General features: G+C 35.8%; 1 long non-coding RNA gene across 2 annotated transcripts; it reads left to right on the forward strand.

Moving 5' to 3' along the window:
* The first annotated feature begins 613 nt into the window (after nt 1–613).
* LOC129350477 (uncharacterized) lies at nt 614–6,225 on the forward strand. 2 transcript variants are annotated; one of them, XR_008603889.1, is made up of 5 exons: nt 614–757; nt 1,657–1,757; nt 2,485–2,626; nt 3,617–5,444; nt 5,508–6,225. It is a non-coding gene; the product is annotated as an uncharacterized LOC129350477 (long non-coding RNA). The 2 variants fall into 2 exon arrangements; XR_008603888.1 differs by lacking the exon at nt 2,485–2,626.
* Nucleotides 6,226–14,899: the final 8,674 nt, after the last annotated feature.

Raw genomic sequence — 14,899 nt, forward strand, 5'->3', positions numbered from 1 at the left:
TATCTGCGGCCATTTTTGCATCTCTTTATAGTTGCTTTGCTTCTCTTTGCAGTTGTTTTGTGTCTTGTTTTTAATCTGAATTTTATTTGAGGGATCTGCACAAAATAGTCTAAGTTTTGAAGTGAAATTTTTTTTATATATATATATATATATATACACATACATATGTGTGTGTGTATAGATAGATAGATAGATAGATAGATAGATAGATAGATAGATAGATAGATAGATAGATAGATAGATAGATAGATAGATAGATAGATATTTTTAAAAAATTTAAAAAAAATAAATTGGCATGTGCATATGTATTCACCCCTTTGTTATGAAGCCTCTCTGAAACGGGTATTGAAAAACAAAAAACGAGTGGTTATTTGATTTTCGTTTTAAAATACAAAAATTGAAATTGAAATACAAGGCGTTTTTCCTTTTCATGATCAAAAAGAGATATACGATTTTTTTTTTTTAAATGCTTTGATTTTCGTTTTATATTTAGAATAACAAAAAAGTAAAATCAGTAAGAGACAGAAACGAAAAAAGGTCCGTTTTTTCATTTTCTGAGACCGGAAGTGGTCATCAGCAAGTGTGGAGCCAAACCACAACAACATTCTCAGAGGGCGGAGCCAGAGAGCAGTGATTGGTCAGACCATAGATAATATAGAAGACAGGGCGCTAGCGGATCTAGTCTCTGTATGTCTATGGTCAGCACGTCTGGTAGCATCTCTGGCTGCTGTTGATCTTGTTTTTGGAGTAAAACACGGTAAGAAGATAAATACTTCTAACCTGTAGCGTTATTTTGTTGTACGTTAAGTCAGCGACTTGTGAACAGTTGTGTTTTGTCGTGTTTGAGCAGTTGGTCCGGACGCGTTAGCTAGCTAAGCGGCTAAGTTAGCTAGCGGGCTAATTAACACAGGTGGCTAACTTACCGCTGAACACCTGTGTTAGTTGCTGTCGCAGCTGTCCGTCATTATTAGAATTACCTTCTCAACCTGTATTTCTCTGCTGTGTATTTTAGCTTTTAAAAAAGTTATTTTACTTTAAGGTTAACTGAAACCCGTTGAGCTGCACCGAAGTTTAACATTCAGCTGGTTTGAATAAAACCACGCTTAACTTAACATTGTGCAACATTACCTCTCTGAATCTCCATAATTTCATTAAATTCCTTCTCTCTTCCACTGCTCAAGTTCAAGCCAGTATATAAAATGACATTAATAGTGAGTAAACTAACAACCAGCCATTGTATTTATTTATTACTGCATGTATTTGTAGTAAAACATGAGTTGAAACATCCTACTTTTGGATCTATAACTGTACAAGCCATTCATTTTCAGTCACCTGATGAGTTAAACTCCCCTTTTTATGTGAGGTTGAAGCAGAAAGAGTCAACAAAGAAAGTTCTTTATAATTTGTGATACCTGTTATATCTGACTGAGGCTTTAGTTTTTGTTGAGCTGATTTACACGTAGAAACTTTGTTCAGGAAAATTTTTCAGTAGCTCAGAGGACAGGCTGCTTTTTACACAACCTTGTAAGAGAATGTCTGTCAATGCTTTCAGCAGAATTTAGAAACACAACACTTCCTAAACAGATATTTTGAGGCTGTGAGGTTGAATGTTTGAGGGTATATCAGTGTGTTTGTTTGTGGTCTTTCTGTTTCTAGGTGGAAGCTGAATTAGTGAGGATGACTCCTGCTCCTGTCATCTCTAAGCTCCTCACACATCTTTACCTGCACATGAGGAAAATCACTCCTGTAGAATGCAGGTATGTTTGTCATTATTATAAAAAGATGTTGCCTGGTGACCTGTCAGAAACCCATCATACAGTCAGCCTAAATAATGTTTACACACATCAGGAAAAGAAAAACTTGCATAAATATTTCAATACCAAATTTATTCAGACATCAGGAGATTAATAAAATTATCTTTGGCCTCTACAATTACAAGAAGTGCTCAAAGTGGTGGCCACTGGCTTCCAGACATTTCTGTTGTGTTGTAGACGTCACTTGTTGATGCTCCATTCATGAGGGTAGCGCCATCTGTTGGGAAAACATCGTACAACAGGACACAGAGTTATCGTGATTTGATCAAACTTAGAAAGAGGTATCTATATGTATAGAAGTACTTATACAAATGAAGTATTTATAAAAGTTTTTCTTTTCCTGATGTGTGTACATTATTTTGGCTGACTCTGAACTTAATGAGAACAAAACTGTCATTTAATTGTTGCTTTGAAAGCTTCTTTAGTGAAAACCAGCTGGTGTTCTGCTTTGAAACAAACTGCTGTTGAGGTCTGTGTTTTTAGGTTTAACCCCACAGTTTCTGAATGAACTGATAGTTTTTGTTTTTTTTCCTGATTAATGTGGATGTTATAATTGATGGTAACATTTACTGATCATATAATCAGCATGACAATATAACAGTCTAACATTCTGACCACCTGACTAATACTGTGTTGGTCCCTTTATGCTGCTAAAACTCCTCTGACCCAGTGGTTCATCAGAACCTCTGGGGATGTCCTGTGGATTCTGTGGATCCTGTGGGTTGCAGGGTGGGTCCTACCTAGACCAGGCTGATCCTGGACCATCCCACAGATGCTCCATCAGATGTGGATGTGGGGAGTGTGGAACCCAGGTGAACAGCTTAGCTCTGTCGTGTTCCTCGGACCACTCCTGAGCAGTTTTAATTTGTCCTGCTGAGGGAGGCAGCTGGCATCAAGGACTGCTGTTGCCATGGAGACTAGGGGGTTGTTTGTCTTGCAGTGTTTAGGTGGTGGTACATGTCAAACATCCACATGAATGTCAAGGTTTCCCAGCAGAACGTTGCATTAGAACAAGATGATGGATGTTGTTCTCTTCAGCTGTCAGTGGTCAGAATGTTGTGGCTGATCGGTGGATCTGTCTGCCTTTACTCTGACATCCAGAGTTATACAGAAGTGTAGTATGTGTGCAGTGCAGAAGAGATTTACTTTATTGTATGCATTTTTTTTTTTTTTTTTTTTTTTTTTAAGGGGGAGCATTTTTTTGTATCCACCTGAATGAAGACCTAATCTTTCCCTTCAAAGGATAGTTAACAATTACTACAGCTTCCATAGTGGTCCCATCAGAGAAAATCATATCCATATACAGATTTTTATTAATTCCAGGGCTGGTTCAGTAAAGATTATAATAATAACTACATCAGATAATTCTTGGTCGCAGTTGGAATTTTGCAGCCTGAGAGATGGTTGAGAAGGTTTGCAGTTCTTGTTTTAACAAAATATGTTACAATAGAAGATCTTGGTCATTGTACATGAAATTATCTGCAAACCAGCAAAGTGTATCAGTCTGAGGTATCTAAAAATAAATAAGTAAAGAAAAATGCTTCTAAAGCCAATAATAAACAGAATATTTTGAGGGAATATTCTAAAAAGGAAAGAAAAGCTCCATTCTCACTCCTCTCAGGATAAACTGTCATTAAAATTGACTTTAAATTTAGCTTCAACACAAGATAAAAACATTTACTTTCATTACTGATATTGTCAAGTTTTAATAAAGTTCATGCTACTTTTATAAAATAATGAAAGTGAATAAATTGTATTTCTGTGATCTGTGTTTGATTTCTGTCTTTTCTCCTGTCATCCAGATGTTCAGAGGGAGATGATGCCACATCTGGTCCAGCTGATGGAAGGTCTTGAAGTTCTCTGACTGGCCTCGACTGAAGATGGTCGTCTCACTGGATTTAAGGTTCAGATGCTCAGTAACAAACTCCACCAATGAGCCAACAGGGAAGCTTTAGGTTTATTAAATGTTGCTATGAAGGTATCGCTGTTTTTCTTTGTGAATGCAATGTGCTCCAACTGAAACTTGAATTAGAACTTTGAAGTAAATCCTTCCATCTGAAAGGATTTAGTTGCATTAATAACCTCATAACATTCTAATTTTTATTCCAGTCTTAGTTGGAAATAGAATCTCTGTATTGATTCAGGTAATAACTGAACTTCACAGCATGTTGAAGCAAAACAACCAGATGAAAACTGTGATGGTGTTGGATTGTCAGACCGTAATGTTGCAGCTCAAAGCAGCTTTTCTATCTCAGTTCATTCTGACATTCAGCTATGAATCAACACAGCAGATGGTGAGCCATGCTGTGGAAGTCTCACATCTCCTGATTTAATGGAGCTGCTTTGCACTTTTTACACTGTTTATTCACCAACACTTTATTTAATACAAGTCCCATCTAGTTTTCATGAGGAATGTGATGTTTTAATGTCTCTGTGAATAACTGCAGTCTAATGCAACAGCTGGAGTTGTAACATCTGTCCTGATATTGATCATGAAGTATTGATCAGAATACTTATGGTCAGCAGTCATTCCTGAAGTTTTACATTAAAATCTTTACTTGTGTTGTGAACTTTAGTAAGAAGCAGAAACGTTAGCGTTGCCATGGATACATGAGTGTTAAATTCTGTCCATGTTTCCATTTTGGGAAATGCAGTCCAGTTCCAGAATGTGGAGAAATTTAGTCTCACAATCACAGACAAAAAATATTATCTGAAAGTCGGGTTATTGTTGTTTATCAGCACAATACAAAAAGATTAATGTTAGAAATATTCCAGTTCAGACTCTAGAATATCATGATTTATGTAAATTTACCTCAATAATATGAATGTTCAGGTTAAGATTATACAGCGATATTTATTATGTAAGTTTAGCTGATTAAAGTTTATGACTCTGCACTAAAATATTATTTAAATTGACATCATTATTCTAATATTGAGGGTCAGACCCAGTATTGAGATAAAGAAATCAAATATTCTATAAAATGTAAATACACTGAACTCATTTGGATATATTTAAGTGAGACTCTACAATATTATTTGACACAAATCTATCTAAATCAAAAGTTTAATAATTTTCATGTCAAACATTTACTGGACTGATTTAAATAATAAAATCACTCCTTTCTAATCCTCTGCTGTACGTTCAAACCTGAGGCCTTAAATAGAAACACACAAGTATCTGTTTGAAGGAACTTCTGCAGAGTCCTGGTTCCAGAACATGATGATAGAATTATAGCCAAACTTTAACAAAAGCTGCCTGAGAGTTTACAGGTTTTTATGTTGGATTTCTTCAGTAATTTAATGAGCGTTATCAGCAATAATCAAGTGTTCATTTGATGAACTTCATTTCCTAAAACATCCAGAATTGGAGCTCATATCTTTGGCAGCTGTAAAGTTTCTGCTCCTTCAAAGTTCACAACACAATGAATTAATTCCTAAAACACTCTCAGTGCTGGAGAACATTTGATGCTGAAGCAGTGATCAGTTTTTCTGTTTCTTCTCTGGAGATGCACCATGAGGGACGTCTGCAGCGACTGAGAAAGAGTCTCGCCACATCCTTACATGAGGAAAAAGACTTTATTGAAGACTACAATGAGAAAAAATATCAGACAGCAGACGGCTGCATTCAAGGTGAGCTCTGAACATTTGATCTGGAACAGTAATTCAATAATGGCAGCATGAGCTTCATTTCAGTCTGTAGCTGCTGAATTCATGGATGAATCATCTGGCACTAGAGAGGAAGACCATCAAACATCCACGTCAGCTGATGGAGGTCCAAGAGTCTCACCAAACAAACAACCTACAGAGTGAAGACCTCAAATCTGATTGGACGGCCTCCTATTCAGCCACGTGTGAACAAATGCCTCTAAGCTGATTTGTTTTCTAAAATAAATCTAGTTTGAGTCCTAATCTATGCCTGTGTGTTTGCTTCTTTACACCGCTGTTAACAGTTTAGGCTGTTAGATTGTTCCAGATAAGACAAGTACAAGATTCTTCAGAGCCGTTCTACCACGAGCCTGACAGGAAGAACTCCAACAGCTACTGAATGTTCCTGTGGTCCCCTCAAGGCTACAGGAGGAGCCCTACGAGGACGAGCTGGTCCACCTGATGGCGGCCAGTCGCTGCGGTTCAAAGCCAACACCGACTACGTGGACTTCTACTGGACCACACGGAGACCTTCAAACCGGACCAACAAGTTCATCGACTCCCCGACTCGTGGGTCTGAGGACGCCGCCGAGCCTCGGCCCAGCCGGCCTCCTGTCTGTGGGTGTTTGAGTGCTGAGAGGTTTGTGGATGCATGTGAACGTTCTGTGTTGAAACAGCAGCTTTGGACTCAGTAACGCCAGGAAAAACCAAGAGCTCCTTTATTTGTGACTTCCACTAAAAAACTGATGAAAATAAGTTTGCCAGGGTTCTGACTGATAACACATTATTAAATAATGAAAATAACACTTTAAATATTCCTTTAAACAATCCTTTTTGGTCTACATTTCCTTTTACACTGACTTCTTGGTATATGTACAAGTATTTTGGGTGGAATATACCATTAAGCCTGATGTTCAAGGTTTTTTCTGGGAATATACCATTAAACCATCCTTTTACGTAAATGTTCCAGGATGTTGGGTAGAATATACCATCAGATCAACCTTTTAGGTCTACATTGGAAGATTTTAGAGTAGAATATTACTCCAAACCATCCTTTAGGTCTACATTTAAGGTGGAATACTCCTTTACACCAAGATTTTTTGGTCTACATTGAAAGATTTTAGGTGAAATAGTCCTTTGAAGGAACTTTTTAAGTTTATGTTCAAGGATGTTGGGTGGAATATACCATCAGACCAACCTCCAAGGTCTACAGTAGTGAATTTTAGGTGGAATATACCATTAAACTCACCTTTTAGGTCTACATTGGAGGATTTTAGGTGGAATTTTCTTCCAAACCTTCTTTTAGTCTACATTTAAGGATGTTTAGGATGGTATATTCTTCTGAACCAACTTCTCAGGTCTACATTTCAGGTGGAATATTCCTCCATACTAACTTTTTTTGTCTACGCTGCAGAATTTTTTCTAAACCACCCTTTCAGGTCTGTATTTGAGGTTTTAGGTGGAATATTCCTTTTAACCAGCCCCTCAGGTCTCTTTGAGGATTTTGGATGGAATACTCGGTTAAACCAACATTTTAGGTGCATGTCCAAGGATTTTTGGTGGAATGTTCCTTTAAGGTGGATGTTTGAGGACCTTGTAGATGGAATACTTCCTGAAACCAACCTTTTAGGTCAAAATTCAAAGATTTAAGGTGGAATATTCCTTTAAATCAACCTAAATTTCATGTTTTGATCATTATCAAGTGAGAAACCTCAATCCAGACTCCTCATAAAGACGTTTGAGATTTATGCTGCTGTTATTTGTTTAGTCCAGACTAAATGACAGAAATCCACAACTGTAATTTTATTTCAGGACTCGGTTATTAAATGTCAAAACAATTCATGTGACACTAAAAACTCAATAGCTTTACAAACTCTAAGATTAAACTCTCCACAAGGATCCAAAATAAGTTGGACTTCTATATGAGAGCTTTAATTATTCTTCATCTACTTCCTGAAAAGTTTGGTCAATAAAAAAGACAAAAACTAATATTTTCAGCTGAACTAAAGACAGACTTTGTGATTTTTCTGCTGACATGTTGTGTTGTTGTAAACGTGCTCTTTCAAATAAATAGCTTCCTAACCCCCTGGAAACCAGCGTTTGTCCTGTTTTTGTGTTGCTCCTCGGCGACCCTAGACAGCCGGGTCATAATGTTTTTTGAGCAACACACCATACTATGACGTTTTTACAATGATGGTTCTACTATGAAACCAGTTTGACATGTTCAGGTGTTCTTTGTGTGAAAACTCAGAGATTTCAGGTATCAGAAGGTGGTTTTCAACTTTCTTTGTTAACTTTCTGCTTCAACTTTAAACTAAATTTCCTTCACTAAGCCAGCCCTCTGGACTTCCAGTAAGCTGTGTTCCTATTGGCTATCCAGGTGGCTGCTTGGTGTTATCAGGAACACCTGAGCAGCTCAGTGTCTTCCTGCTTTATGTGGCTGCATTCAAACATTTCCTCTGTTTCTCTTCACCACTGAACTGGGTTTGGCTCTGTTGCTTTAGTTTGGTTTTTAGGCGTTGGCTTGCAGCTTCCAGCAGTAAAATAGGCTTCAATGTGTTTCTTGGTGTGTTTTAGGGCTTTGTACTGGATAGTTGTCTTGGTAAATGTGGTTCTTCAGCCACAGTTAGCACATGGTGCTAATGTGTGCAGTGATTAGTGGATTTGGTGCAGCTGAGTTGTGTCTTTATCTTGGCTGTAGTGAGTCTTTAGAGGTTTTTGGTCAGACACATTCTGTATTCTTGCTCTAGAACCAACATTGGTTGTCCAGAAGGTAAGAGTTCCTGTCCTAATTCTCTGTTCTCAGAGGTTCTCTGGTAGGCTGCAGGAGACTTTAGCGTTTGGGTTGTGCTAATTTGGTTTTTGTATGGTTTCATTTGGACGACTATCTTGAGGCTCCTCCATGTGGTTTAGTGAGGTTTTCTGCAACAGTTCTACAAAGCAACCTGCAGCAGAAGAGACTTTGAGAGTTTTTAGGAAGTTCTGGAGACCAGACTTTAGAGCAGCAGAAATATTTGTCAGCAGTTTGAGCAGGAGAAGGTGAGCTTCAGAGTAGAAATGAGACAGAAACCTTCTTGACCCGTGTGGTGAGGTCCTGTATGAAGAGTTTGAGCAGGTTGTGAAGAATCTGTAGTTCTTTGGTCTGAAAGCACAAGAAGAGTTGACTCATTAAATGAGAAAACAGGAGATATTGTTGGTTCTTCTGTCGCTCTGCAGTTTAAAGTTTCCTTAGACTGAATATCAAGTTTATATTATAAATGATTTACCATGTGAGCCCAAGAAGACTTCAATAAACTCCCTCCATCCCCTGGACACAACATATTTTATTACCATGTCAAATCTTTTTTATTTTTTTGAATGTTTTTGAGATTTAATCATAGTTTTAGCATAGTTTTTTTTCTCTTTGCTTGTTTAGTTTTGTCATCTGTGTAAAAGGTGCTAAACAAATAAAGTTGAATTGATAAACTGAATAATTGACTCTGATTTTGACTAACTCATGATTGTGACAACAGAAGTATTTTAATTGTGATTTAAGGGTTTATTTCATTTTTAAGGTTGGGGTTAAAATCTTGACAAAAAAAGAAGATTAAAGAAATAAACTACATAACAAAAAGCAATTAATCAAAGGAAAAAATTTAATACAATAAAACTTTTAAAAAGTTTTATTATTAAAAAGTATTTTTAAATGTTTAATATTCTTCTTGTTTAATTGTATTTTTTAAATGTGTAATTATCGAAAATATTTTCTCTGTAATTTCTAATATTTGTATTTTAAAAAATTTGTTTAATATCATTTAATTGTATTTAATGTTTAACTATATTAAACAGACAAAATATTGAATTAGATAATTAAACAAGATACAATACATGTAACTATGAAATTAAACAAAATTTTTAAAATACAAATATTAGAAATTACAGATAAAATATTTCCAATAATTACACATTTAAAAAATACAATTAAACAAGAAGAATATTAAACATTTTAAAAAAATACAAAACATTTAATTAGATTATTAATCCTTTAAAAAGACAAAACATTCAATTAAAAAAATTAAATGTTTAATTAGAAAATTACATCTTAAAGACAATAAAACTTCAAATAGGAATTAAACAAAAAATACAATGAAGCACTTAAAAAGAAAATTAAACATTAAAAGGTGGTAAAACATTTAAAAAGAAAAACCTTAAAGATTTAATCGAAAAATTAAATATTGGGAAAGAAAAAAAAATTCAAACAAGCCGATAAAACATTTGAAATAACAATTAAACATTAAAAAGACAAAACATTTTGAAATCAAATCAGACATTAGAAAAGAATAAAAGGTGAGAAAAGAGCAAAACTAAACGTTTAAGAAGAATCAAACTAAAGACAAAACATCTGAAAAGACACCAGTTAGACTTTAGAAGATCAAATTAAACAAGAGACAATAAAACGATCAAAAAGAGCAAAAACAGATAAAGGTCTTAATGCGTTTTCTAGTCTGAAATGAAAACATCAAGTTGTTTCTTCAAACATTTCCTCTTTCTATGTTCTTGGTTTGATTGTAGACAGATTTACTAAGTGCTCATTTCAGAAAACTGCTTTCCAGATAAAGTCTACTAGTAGTTGAAGGCATTGATCAAACTAATGTTACCTTCTGATCTCCACAAACTTTACTGTTCAGTGAAGAGAATCAAAGTTTGTTCAGGAATTCTAAAAAACCCACAGGTGAAGGTCTGAGAAGAACTCGGATGGTCTAAATGTGAAATCAAGACTCATGGTCACAAGTTTTAAGGCTTCTGTTAACCATAAAGTTCAAACTAACAGAGAAGTACTGAGAAACTTTTAAAATTTCAGTCCTCAGACTGTCGAAAGGTTCAAACTAACAGAGAACTAGTCAAGAACTCCTAGGTTTTCAGCCCTCAGGCTGTCTAAAAGCTCAAACTCACAGAGAACTACTCAAGAACTTTTAAGATTTCAGTCCTCAGACTGTGGAAAGGTTCAAACTAACAGAGAACTAGTCAGGAACTTAGAAGATATCAGTCCTTGGACTGTCTGAAAGTTCAATCTAACAGAGAACTACTGTGGGACTTAGAAAATTTCAGCCCTCAGACTGTCTGAAAGCTCAGGTCCTGAGGACTCGGGAGGTGTGGAGGCTTTGGAAAGTCTTGGAACTGAGGGTTCAACCCTCCAGCACAAAGGCTGAAGTCCAACCTCCTGAGAAAAACGGTCGAGTCGAGACTCGAGTAAAAAAAAAACTCGAAAACGACGAAAAATAGATGATAAATGCGCAAAAAAAAGAAGAATTAGTATCTGAGCGAATAGCTCAGGGGGATAAGAAGAGGACTACCAAGCGGAAGGTCGCAGGTTCGAGACTCACCACCGGCCTTTTTCTTTGTTTGTCTTTGTCAGGATTTTGAGAAAATTTAAGAAGTGTCTGGTCTTGAACCGGCGACCTGCAGCTCCATAGGCAAATCCTTAACTCACTGAGCTACAGATCAGATAAAAAGAAATAATTTCGTCGTCCCTTTGACATCGTAGTTTCTGAAGTGACCACATGGGTGGAGCCAAGGCGGAGTCTGGGTGGAGTCAGGGCGGAGAGTAGGCGGGGAGGTGGGTGGCGGCCTCCCCCCTCTACTCCCCCACCTCCCACCACCACCCACCACACCTTCCCCCGACCTGACGAGTTCTTCGAGTCTCCACGAGTTCTTCGAGTCTCCACAGGTTTTCCCGAGTTTCTGGAGTTTCCACCAGGTCGGAGGCAGAACAAGTTGTCATGAAGAGGTGTTGAAGTCGGCCAGGATGGAGTGACTTTTTACAGCGACTAGAAGGACGACGACTAGAAGAGCAGGTCTTTAACCACCATCCATAAAATCCATGGAGTCGGCTCCAGAGAAATGAAGGGAGGTCAACTTTTATCAACCTCCATCCAGATGTTCAACTTGATATCTTTACTTTGACATTTTTAGCACCACAAACCTTTAGTAGCACACTTTATTATCCTTTATTAGGATTTTAAAGGAATCCACCAGCAGATTTAGTTTTTGTTGACAAACTTTATTCTTGTCATCGTGGGACTGCAGTATTTAAAACTGTTCCTTCTATTTGACCTCATGTTTATTAGTTTCAGTGGAGAAAGTTATTTTAGTTGTCGATTAGTCTCTTAAAAACCAAATAATAAATTGGATTAGTAAAGAGGTTTAAATTTCTTACTTTGTCATATTTTAAATATGACAAAAAATATAACAATAAAGTGTCTTGAGACAATTTGACCTGTAATTGGCGTTATATAAATAAAATTGAATTCAAATTGTATATATCTTGTAATGTTGGAGTAATTCAGCCATATATGTTGGAAAACACATTTTCTTCGTCCATTAATTTGTTGATTGTTTTCTGCCGTAATTCATTTGTTTTGGTTTATAAAATGTCAAACCCAAATATATTCAGTTTACCGTCATAAAAACCAAAAAGATTTACATTCATGATGCAGGAATCAGGCGGTTTTTCCCTTTTTATCTTAGTTTAGTCAGAAAGATAGTTGATAATGTGTGAATTGTTGCAGCTTGTGAGCCGGAAAAGGTTTTAATCTTTGGGGCCGAGTGTCAAAAAACATTTAGAAACCAACATCAACAAAACACACAACAAAGATTTGAACATCATTAAAGGGAAATCCAACTTTTGCATGACAATATCTAATTAAAGGACATTTATTTCCAATGTAAATGTGTGATATTCATCCTCTGGAGCTTTCTCTTCACATCGTCTTCCACCTGGACTGGTTTGGTCGGGAGCATGTGCAACAAACATTTGAAAAACTGCACTTTAACATCAATGAATGACACTGAAGTTTAATCTCTACATAAATGAGACTGAGTCTGGATGTGCTGCTCTGTCATTAACTCCTAAGTTTAGGGAAAGTTCAAACAAAAGAGGACAGTTCAGATAAGACTTGAGAATGAGCTTATTTTGACCAAACATCTCAGACTTTCTGAGCTTCAGCACCTCTAGCAAGATATTTTAACAACAAGCAACTCAAGAGATCCAGAAGTTGGAGAGAGTTAGCTTTAGCTGAGCCAAAGAACATGTGGGATGCTAACCTAGCAAACATTTCAGACTTTTCTCTGTGAATTCTGAGAAATAATTTCCTATTTAATGACAGAGCTACACATCTTAACTCAGTCTCATTAAAACAGACTCCAATTCAGTGTCATCCATCCATATTAAAGTGCAGTTACCCAAAATGTTTGTTGCATGAGCTCCAACAAAACCTGTCCAGGTAGAAGGCCACTTTGACAAACAGGAAGTGGATGATTCCAAGCAGATTTATAGAAGGGGGAACCAGACTGTACTAAGTGTGGTCGAGTGTAGAGGGGTGTTTTGTGGGTTTTTAAGGCTGATAATGATTATTAGTGAGACATTTGGAGTAGATATTCATTTGCAGTAAATGAAAGTATTTAAAATCTTGGAGTTAAACTTAAAAGACACAAACTCTAACAGAAAACTTTGTTGATACGTTTTTGTTTTGTTTACAGATGTTAACCCTTAAACATCCTCACCAAGAAAAAGGCAATGAAAAAATTATTTGTTTATATTTCTTATCTCTTTGGGGCACTAATAACAAAAATGAATGGTTTTTTTATGAAGAGACCCAGCGATTTTTAAAATATTGACCTCTACCAAACGGTTGAGAAAAATTATTTTACCCTTTTAAATCTTTTTTTTTTTTACATTTCAAATGGCACATTTGTGTTCAGCAACTCCTTAGGCACCATAATATGTCAAAAGTATTACTTTACCTTTGAAAATCACAGCAAACAGAGACCTCATGTGAGGAGTGATTTTGCTCGTGCTAACTTCCTATGAGCAGACTAACTTGCTCTGCATGCTATTTCAAAACACAGTGACATCTACTGGATTTTTTTTTGTATAATGTACCTTAGAGTGGTACCTAATGATGGGTAGAGATGGCTGAAACAGGTGGACTTAAGTAAAACATATTTTTCAATAAGATTTAGTGTCAAAAAATGACATTTTTTGACATAGTATACTATGGCAGTTTTTTTTGGGCCAAAATTCAGGATTTTTTTTTCAAAGAAAACCTTTCTGGAGTGTTTTTCACAGCCTACTTTACATTATTTCATCATATGGCATGTTTTTACAACATGTTGAAAAACTGCATTTTTTTTCGACAGTATACAATGGCATTTTTTTGCGCCAAAATTCATGATGATTTTTTTTTCAAGGAGAACCTTACCATAGTGTTTTTCACGGCCTCCTTTACATTATTTCATCATATGGCACGTTTTTACATGTTGAAAAATCGCATTTTTTTTTCGACATAGTATACTATGGCGTTTTTACCCGCCAAAATTCATGATGATTTTTTTTTCAAAGAAAACCTTTCTGGAGTGTTTTTCACAGCCTGCTTTACATTATTTCATCATATGGCATGTTTTCACAACATGTTGAAAAATGACATTTTTCAACATAGTATACTATGGCGGTTTTTTTTTGCGCCAGAATTCATGATGATTTTTTTTTTTTAAAGAAAACCTTTCTGGAGTGGTTTTCACAGCCTGCTTTACATTATTTCATCATATGGCACATTTTTACATGTTGAAAAATCGCATTTTTTTTCTGACATAGTATACTATGGCCTTTTTTTGCACCAAAATTCATGATGATTTTTTTTTTTTCAAAGAAAACCTTACCATAGTGTTTTTCACGGCCTCCTTTACATTATTTCATCATATGGCACGTTTTTACAACATGTTGAAAGATCGCTTTGTTTTTTGACATAGTATACTATGGCGGATTTTTTTTGCGCCAAAATTCATGATAATTTTTTTTCAAAGAGAACCTTACCACAGTGTTTTTCACGGTCTCCTTTACATTATTTCATCATATGGCACGTTTTTACAACATGTTCATAAATCGCATTTTTTTTTCGACATAGTATACTATGGAGTTTTTTTGCGCCAAAATTCATGATGATTTTTTTTTTCAAAGAAAACCTTTCTGGAGTGTTTTTCACAGCCTGCTTTACATTATTTCATCATACGACATGTTTTCACAACATGTTGAAAAGTGACATTTTTCGACATAGTATACTATGGCGTTTTTTTTGCGCCAAAATTCATGATTTTTTTTCAAATAAAACCTTACTATAGTGTTTTTCACGGCCTCCTTTACATTGTTTCATCATATGCCACGTTTTTACAACATGTTGAAAAATCACTTTTTTTCTGACATAGTATACTATGGCGTTTTTTTGCGCCAGTATTCATGATGATTTGTTTTTCAAAGAAAACCTTTTCTTGAGTGTTTTTCACAGCCTCCTTTACATTATTTCATCATATGGCACATTTTTACAACGTGTTGAAAAATCGCATTTATTTCGACATAGCATACTATGGCGTTTTTTTTGCTCCAAAATTCATGATGAATTTTTTTT

Source organism: Amphiprion ocellaris, chromosome 14, assembly GCF_022539595.1.
Source record: "Amphiprion ocellaris isolate individual 3 ecotype Okinawa chromosome 14, ASM2253959v1, whole genome shotgun sequence".
Lineage (NCBI taxonomy): Eukaryota > Metazoa > Chordata > Actinopteri > Pomacentridae > Amphiprion > Amphiprion ocellaris.